Below are 8,671 nucleotides of genomic sequence, written 5' to 3'. Positions count from 1 at the left end.
ATCAATTTTTCCAACCTTTCCTCAACAGTTTTATTGAAAGCAGTTTGTTTACTAATGAACTAGCAGGGTGGCCCGCGAATTCGCGGGGCTAGACTGGGCGGTATATATTTTATGGATGTTATATACTATGCTATCACATTTATATTTATATTTTAGAATATTTCTATAAGTTTTAATATTTTTATAATATTTTTCTTAATTGAAAATATAAGATCATACTAAGGCCTCGCTTGGATTATTGGATAATTTTTCAGTCCTGAAATATTATAAGCCCTGTTTTTTGTGCCCCGATTATTTGCCAGATTTATAAGCGTAATCTCACATGTTCTTGCAATTTTACACGACCATTGTGCGGGAAATCGTGCGTTCGAAAAAACTGCCTGATGGAGAACGAAAGGCGAACCAAGTTAGTTGGCGGAAGCAATTACGTTCGCTATATTTGTACTGCGGTTTTGTCTTGAAAATGGTAAACCAAGCGCGGTCTATATGTTTGTAATATTGAATTTGATTGGCATTTCATTATCCTGGTAAATATTTGCATCCTACTCATTTTTTTAGGGATTATATGTGTGTTTCTCTGGTCTTATTTTTTATAGGTCAGCATGTTTATATTTGCACTCATCTTTTTAGGGATTATAAGTTTGTTTATCTGGTCTTTTTAGAAATCTTTTATTCATTTTTGCAACCATTTTCCTTGTTAACTCGGTGTATACATGCACCTGCGCTATTCACGGAGTAGTGACCATTATTTATTTTTCTTTATCGATTTTTTTCTACATCTCTCTCGTTGAAAAAGCATGAAAATTCCCCTTTACATTCTATATCGTTGATTATTCTACTTTTTTTTCTCTATCATTGATTCTTCTACTCTCGCACTGTTCTAATCCATCAGATTTCCCAACAATCTTCTTAGCTTTCCAAGCCTTGTTGTTGTTGTCGATTGATGTCCAGGTCGTGCTGTAGCCTTTCATATGGTGTTTGCTGACCGGCGAGTCCGCATGTTGCCATCTTTGATTTTTGTAGCTAGAAGAGGCCCTTGCTGTTGGCAGCTGTGGTTTGCAGCTTGGCCATCATCGGTTGGACTTGGAGCATTAATAAAATTGGGCACAGCTACTTTAGGCCCCGTCAAAGACGACTCCGGCAACGGCCGACTGTCACCACCGCAGCAGCAGATCAGACAAAGTTCATTTTTCCCCAATCTAGAACACATATTTCATTTTATTGATTCTCAGCTGAAAGTAGTGGCATTGGGTGGTAGAACCTGGTTAATATAGCATGTTCATCTGATTACTTTCTATTTTGCTTTGGGTTATGAGGTGGCACATTTTTGTAATCTTATCTTCCCCTTCCATGGTATATATTTTTTTATGAGAGTTTATATATCAATCCACATCTACTTAAATAATAAATTTCAATATGAACCTTTTCTAAAAACATGAAAGATACTTGCAAGTAGCTAAGGGGAAAAAATACGTCCTGCTTAAATTTACAAATGTCTTATACTCTTTTGTGCCGTCTTAAATTTACATATTGTTCTTACGAATTTGTTACATGAAAGAGAATTGTATTCCGTCTTAAAAAGATTTTTCTGTTGTTATGGTCGGGGCTATATTACTCATATTTGTAAACAGGAAACACCGTTCCGAGTAAGCTACATTAATAATATACTCCCTTCATTAATAAAATTCCTAGTCTACTATGTACATGAGCGGTTCCCAGAAGAATAAGATCTAAACACTTACATATAGATGCATTTAAATCATATACCTCTGCTATTTCTTGATTTATTTAGTACACTTACACTTTTATCAACAGGTGATGAAATTTATAAAACACATGATTCATCTACAATATAATGTTCACTATTGGCGGTGCAGTCCTATGTGGATGAATGGGATGACTTATTTACAATGTTTGTACCATTAGTTTTTTTAATTCATACGCTATATATACTCTAGGAAACATTATGGGTTCATTGCAAAAATTGAAATACTCGACAATAGGTATAACTTAGTAAATAGCGGTTACATATATATATCATACATCACACTGGGGTATCGGATAAATCATAAAACATGAGCATAGAATAAATAAAGGTGAAAAAGTAATATTAGAATAATGTTTGCCCATGCCGTAAATTTGTATGTTCCTTTGATTCTCAAAGATCCAATGAACCAATAATACTATGCATCAATAATACTGGCAAAGTGCATCTCATTGTTGTTGTCCAATGAATCAAGATCTCCTAGCAAAGCCTGAAAAATAATACTATGCATCAATAATGCTTCTGGCAAAATATATGTCAGTGCTGTTGCATAGGTCGATAGCTAACTTAGCATCCAGTTGAATTGAGAGAGTGCGGCAGAATCACAGAAGGCGTCGGCCACCCAATCTACTAAAAGCGCTTATCGTCCTTTTTCTAAATCAACAATCATGAGATAAAAGTTTTTACTGGAACATACGTGATTGATTGCATTATGGCCAGAACTTGGAAAAAAGATCAAGTGGAGTTGGAGGGAAACACGATTGAGAGATCTGGACACCCTACTACCCTAGTAGTATCTTACCTTTCTATTGGAAGGAAACATGATCGACAGAGCTGTTGCGTGCTATGTGTTACGCCGGACAAATCAACGTGAGAGCTGCCACGGTAATCGATTAACCAGTGTCCATCTGTTGCACCTAGATATTGCCGTTATTTGGCCATCGTCCAGTGAAATCAGCGGCCGGCGGCGGCAAATAAAGTATTTTCAGGCTTTAAGAATCAACAAAGTCATAGGATGACTATTACAACTCGACTGGCAGCTAGACATCCCGATCTCTTTGCTGTAATATTAAACACGGCATGACTCAGCTTCATTTGTTATCATCGTGTCTGATATCTTCACCTCCGCTCATTCGATCCCTTGCATTCTCCATCGTCATCAATTCATACCCTGGAACTGAACCAAGTAAACCATCAGATTCAATTCATCTGCTAAAACTGAACCAAGCAAACCATCACGTTCAATTCGTTTCCTAAAACTGCACCAAACAAACTATCAGGTTGCTTACCTTCAATTTTATCACGAAAATTTGCAGAGGCACTCGGTTGCTTCTTGGTGACAATCTTGTGGTGTAAATAGGTGTGCTTTACCAGGAGGACGTATTCGTTGTCGAAGAACAGAGTTCACCGTTCTTGATATTGGTAGAAGGGGTCGTGCGCCTTCGTAGCCATCTGAGAAGGTCAAGCGACTGGCAAGTGGAGTCGGCCATGCATAGTTCTCCAACAGCAGCGGGCAGCAGATCCACTTTAAACTTCCGTCAGCGAAGTGATTTTCCAAACAGGATTGCTAGACCAAATCATGGTTAAAAGTTGGAAGCGGGGGAGATTTAAGATTTGGCTGGAAGGGAGTCGTGAAAAGCTAGATTGAATCGTTGTTTTTTCTACGTCAGTGGAGATTGGAGTCGAAGAAGACGACTCAGAAAGGCAGGCGATTAAATAAAAATACGATAGATTGATATGGTGAATTCATCTTACGGACTGGTCGAAGACCTTGAAGTAGACTCTGGGCACTTTGTGGGTCAGTCAAGCATAGAAGGCGCGCGATCGCCGTCGTCCCGTCGAGCTAGCTTCACCGGCGTGAGAGAATGACGATGTAACTTTGACCTCATGCCAGGTTTTATGCATCGAACTGCCGTAGTGGTTGCTGGTCATCTGATCCATACAATCGATGTGGTGGTTGCGGCTGAAATTGCTGGCGTTCTTTTTGGGGCGAAGAGGAAGGGGTGTTTCGTTTTTATACTTGGGATCGTGCTTTTTTAGTAGAGATGGTCTTTGTTGGGATAAAGGCTGATCAAATGTAGTACTCAGATTGGTTAGAGTTCCTCTTTTAAAGGTGTCCAATCAGATATCTCAACGGTGCACCTGCATCTGCCTATATTGGTCAAGTCCATCAATCTCAGCCGTTTGGATAATATGACTTCAAATTGTTAAATCTCCACCGTTGGTTTGTTGTTGTTTTAATAATATAATAGATTCCTTTAGCATGACTTCAAGATCAGAGTGTGCACTTTCATTGTTGTTGTAGGAATTACCATAAGAATTGCCATAAGCATTGCCATTATTAGATGGATATGGATTATAATTGTTGCTACCAAAATTATCCCTATAAGCATTGTTGTTGAAATTGTTGTTTTTAATGAAGTTTACATCAACATGCTCTTCTTGAGCAACCAAAGAAGCTAACAGAATATTATTTGGATCAACATGTGTTTTACCATTAACAAGCATAGACATAATAGTATCAATCTTATCACTCAAGGAGGAGGATTCTTCGATATAATTTATCTCCTTACCTTGTGGAGCTCTCTCGGTGTGCCATTCAGAATAATTTATCATCATATCATCAAGTAATTTAGTTGCAGCCCCCAAAGTAATGGACATAAAGGTACCTCCGGCAGCTGAATCCAGGAGATTTCTTGAAGAAAAATTTAGTCCTGCATAAAAAGTTTAGATGACCATCCAAGTAATCAGTCCATGAGTGGGACAATTCTTTACCAAAGATTGCATTCTCTTCGAAGTTTGAGCAACAATGTTCATTATCAAATTATCTAGATTTCATTATGTCGCTTCTCAAAGATATAATCTTAGCAGGAGGATAATATTTTCAAATAAAAGCATCTTTGCATTTTACCCAAGAATCAATACTATCTCTAGGCAAAGATAGCAACCAATCTTTAGCTCTACCTCTCAAAGAGAAAGGAAACAATTTCAATTTTATAATGTCACCATCTATATCCTTATATTTTGCATCTCACAAAGTTCAACAGAATTATTAAGTTGAGAAGCGACATCTTCAGTACTAACACCAGAAATTTGCTCTTTCATAACAAGATTTAATAAAGCGGGTTTAATTTCATAGAAGGCTGCTTCAGGAGCAGGTGGAGCAATAGATGTACAAATAAAATCATTGTTGTTGGTGCTAGTAAAGTCACAGAACTTGGTATTTTCAGTGGAACCCATTTTAGCAAAATTAAAAGTAAGCAACAGAAATAACAACTATAATAGTAACTAATTTTTGTGTGTGTTTTAGATATAAAGACAACTATAAAAGTAAACAATTTTTTGTGTGTTTGATATAATGAAAGCAAACAAAATAAAATGAAGTAAACTAAGCAAACTATAACAAAGTTAAGAGATTGGAGATGAGAGACTCCCCTTGCAGAACTCCTCTTTCTCCCTGGCAACACCGCCACAAAACAAGCTTGATGGCGTGTACTCGTCTTATGCGGACACGCTGTTGGGGAACCCCAAGAGGAAGGTGTGATGAGCACAGCAGCAAGTTTTCCCTCAGTACGAAACCAAGGTTTAATCGACCAGTAGGAGAAAGGCGTGACTTCTGAAGGTGTTGCTGGCTGACTAGTGGCAGGGCGCACTACCGGCGTCAGCAACAACGTGGAACCTGCACACAACACAACCAAAGTACTTTGCCCCAACTTACAGTGAGGTTGTCAATCTCACCGGTTTGCTGAACACAAAGGATTAGACGTATCGAATGGAAGGAGATGTTTGCAGAAAGTAAACAGAACATGATTGCAGTTGAATTTATCAGTAAAGAAAATAGGACCGGGGTCCACAGTTCACTAGAGGTGTCTCTCCATAAAGAAATAGCATGTTGGAAGAACAAATTACAGTTGGCCAATTGATAGAATATCGACCATATATGACAAGATGATTAGTATGATATTTGGTATTGGGCATTACAACATAATACATAGACCATAATCCAATTGCGTCTATGACTAATAATCCACCTTCAGGTTAGCGTCCGCACCCCTTCCAATATAAAGTTGCAAGCAACAAACTATCGCATTAAGCAATGTGTGTAAAGTAAACAATAGAATTATCCTTGGATAAAATATTGTTGTTTTCTCCCTAGTAGAAACAACACATCTAGAACCTTAGAAGTTATAAAGTCACTCTCCCAGGAAACTAGAGGCATGAACCTACTATCTCTACTATATTAAATAGCTAGAGGTAGTGAGATGGTTGGTACGTCCGTCCAATACCACCACCGCATCCCGCAGCCCTCGCTAAAAAAAACGACCAAACCATCCCGCAGCCCTCGCTAAAAAAACGAGCAAACCATAACTGAAATGAACGCGCATGTCACCCCACGCGTTGTCTTCACCAGTTCACCTCCTCCTCCCGCACAGTCAAAAGGAAAAGAAAATTCCCCCAGATTGATTCCTTGCCTCGCCGTCGATCCGCCGCCCAGCTCCCGTCCCCCGTCCCGCTCTCTCAACCATCACGCGCGCTGCACCGCCGATGCCGTCTTCCCCGTTTCCCCTTCTCTCCTGGCCCATCCCTATACGCGCCGCCTCCCATCTGCCATGGTCAGCTGGAACCGCCGGTCAGCTCGATGGAAACTGCCGACGCAGATCGTGGCGCTCGTGCTGGTTACCTCCTCCACCAATACAAACGTGCAAGCCCTCCAATTTATACTACTGCCGCACTTCCATTACCTCAACTTTTCTCATCTTTCTCCTGCCTCAAGTCCGGCACCAGGAGCCATCGGGCCGGATGATTGCATACTACCTCCTTGCCGCGCCCGGGCTTCACGGCGGCGGCGTGTACGTGTTCCTGCAGCACGCACGACGCCTACAAGTCCAACTTCTGCACGCTGTAGGCCACAAGAGTGTTCTGCCTGTAGCCCATCGAGTCTTTAATTTTGCTGCTATTTATCAGTCTTCATCTAATCATTCACATTTTTCTTTTCCCTACAGAAATCGGAGCTATCGGGCCTGGAAAGCAAGAAACGAGCACCAACACCACCTGCCTCCAAAAGGTTCAAATTTTTGGCTTTGTGTGCTGATAGGATCGACGGGGTTGTTCATGTTGTCATCTATTTACTTGCACATTCTCCATCTGTTGATTGTATTGTCTCACTGCAATTCATTGATTTTATAGTAGCTTATTATATGGTCTCACTGTCTCTGTATTTGCATACTGGTTCGCATATGTATTCCTTTGCATGGTGTGTCGGTAATTCTCAGTACCAATTTCAACGTCATGTGAAAATTCTTCATGTCTATTTTGCTCAGGAGTCTGTTTTGTGTACTCTTCCTACGCTGATTATGCTCAAGCAGGTGCCTTCATATCTTAGTAATTCCCTGTAACATATAGAGATTCCATGATCTTTTTTTCCATCGTATTCTGCATCCAGGCTGAGCAAACTTTGAGTGATGTGTCAAGATGCACAAAACAAGCTTTCTGATCTAGCTACGTGTAATAAGCAACTTGATTATAGGCGTTGCTAAGCTATCTGAATCTGAACAAACTTTTTGATACCCCAGACTGTCATGTCCTAAGCTACTCCGTCACCATTTATATTCAAAGTTTTCGGCTTCACGTATTCTGAGCTTCCCCATTTTTCATTGGTGAAGCGAGTTAGGTTCAGGTCAACACGAATTCAGTAATGCAATAACTTCATATGGTCCACAAGTTGGATCTTTATCATGGTAGCGACCAACTCAATCCTTCTTACGTAAATGGATCCATGTATCTCTTATCTTCATAAATGGATCTACTCACTGTATGTTGTTTATTATCTGCGTGATTGTGTGTTGTGGATCACTGAACGAACTTGTTGCTTATATTCAGAAACATACTGACATAATGTTTGCTTGCACTGAATGTTATTGGGAATGACGTAATGTTTGCTTGCTATCTGAAACAATATGGGGGAATGACCCCTAAGTTCATATGTAGAGATTATGATGTAACTCATGATTTTCCCCTGTAATATGTGCAGGTTTATATCTCAAGTCAATCCAGCATTTCATATCGAGTCTACGAGGTGCTCTGTTCAAAACCAACACTACAGGTAGTTTTTTGTTCAAATGTTTCTTGGTTTTTATTTTCTGTTTGAGTGCTTTTTCACTATTTTTCTCTGTTGCTAGATTGTAATCCGAAGTTGTTGTTTATTATTACACACTTTGAGCCAATACAGGTTACACTCCAAATTCCTGATGATTTGTAATTGCTTCCTCTAAAAACTGCTTAACAGTTTCAATCCGTAAATTATGTGGTTGCTTAACAGTTTCAATCAATCAATTTGTATTGGTAACTCAGCCAACATGGTTCAGTTTAAGTAAACAGTAACTTTAGTGCTATGAAAAACATCATGCTTGCGCTATTTTTTATTGACGTGCTGCCAGTAGGAGATAAAAGAAAGCAGCTCCCATGTCAGTTAAGACTTAAGAATAGTTTCTGAAAGTACTCTCTATAGAGTAGGTTCTCTTGAGAACCATCTTTCCTTCACATACCTTTTTCAATTTTTCTTTTTTTTTTCAACTCGGTTTGAATGCCTTTTCACTAATTATTATTTCTCTGTTGGTAGGTTACCATCTGAAGCTGCCTTTTATCACCCAATCTGAGCCAATATACAGGTTACTCTCCAAAAACAGACCACATTTTTCTATCATTACGAACTGTTCACTTCTGATGTGTATTCTTCCAACAAAAGTCTTTGATATTTGACATTTTCGTTCTACCATAGACATGTTGCAGACAAGCTTATGAATTAGTGTTTTCCATTTTTCCTTTAAGACTCCGAACTTAAACTTCTTGATAATATATACATGTCCTTTACGATACCATTTTCTTCAACCATTATTTAAAAAACAC

General features: G+C 39.2%; 1 long non-coding RNA gene across 1 annotated transcript; it reads left to right on the top strand.

The window, feature by feature from the left end:
* Positions 1–6,570: 6,570 nt before the first annotated feature.
* LOC124701558 lies at positions 6,571–8,423 on the top strand. The gene is made up of 4 exons (XR_007002092.1): positions 6,571–6,667; positions 6,769–6,830; positions 7,797–7,868; positions 8,385–8,423. It is a non-coding gene; the product is annotated as an uncharacterized LOC124701558 (long non-coding RNA).
* The last annotated feature ends 248 nt before the right edge of the window (positions 8,424–8,671 follow it).

This window comes from Lolium rigidum, chromosome 3 (assembly GCF_022539505.1).
Source record: "Lolium rigidum isolate FL_2022 chromosome 3, APGP_CSIRO_Lrig_0.1, whole genome shotgun sequence".
Taxonomy (NCBI): Eukaryota; Viridiplantae; Streptophyta; class Magnoliopsida; order Poales; family Poaceae; genus Lolium; species Lolium rigidum.
The sequence above is the reverse complement of the archived record's forward strand: the minus strand, read 5'-3'. Positions and strand labels throughout refer to the sequence as shown.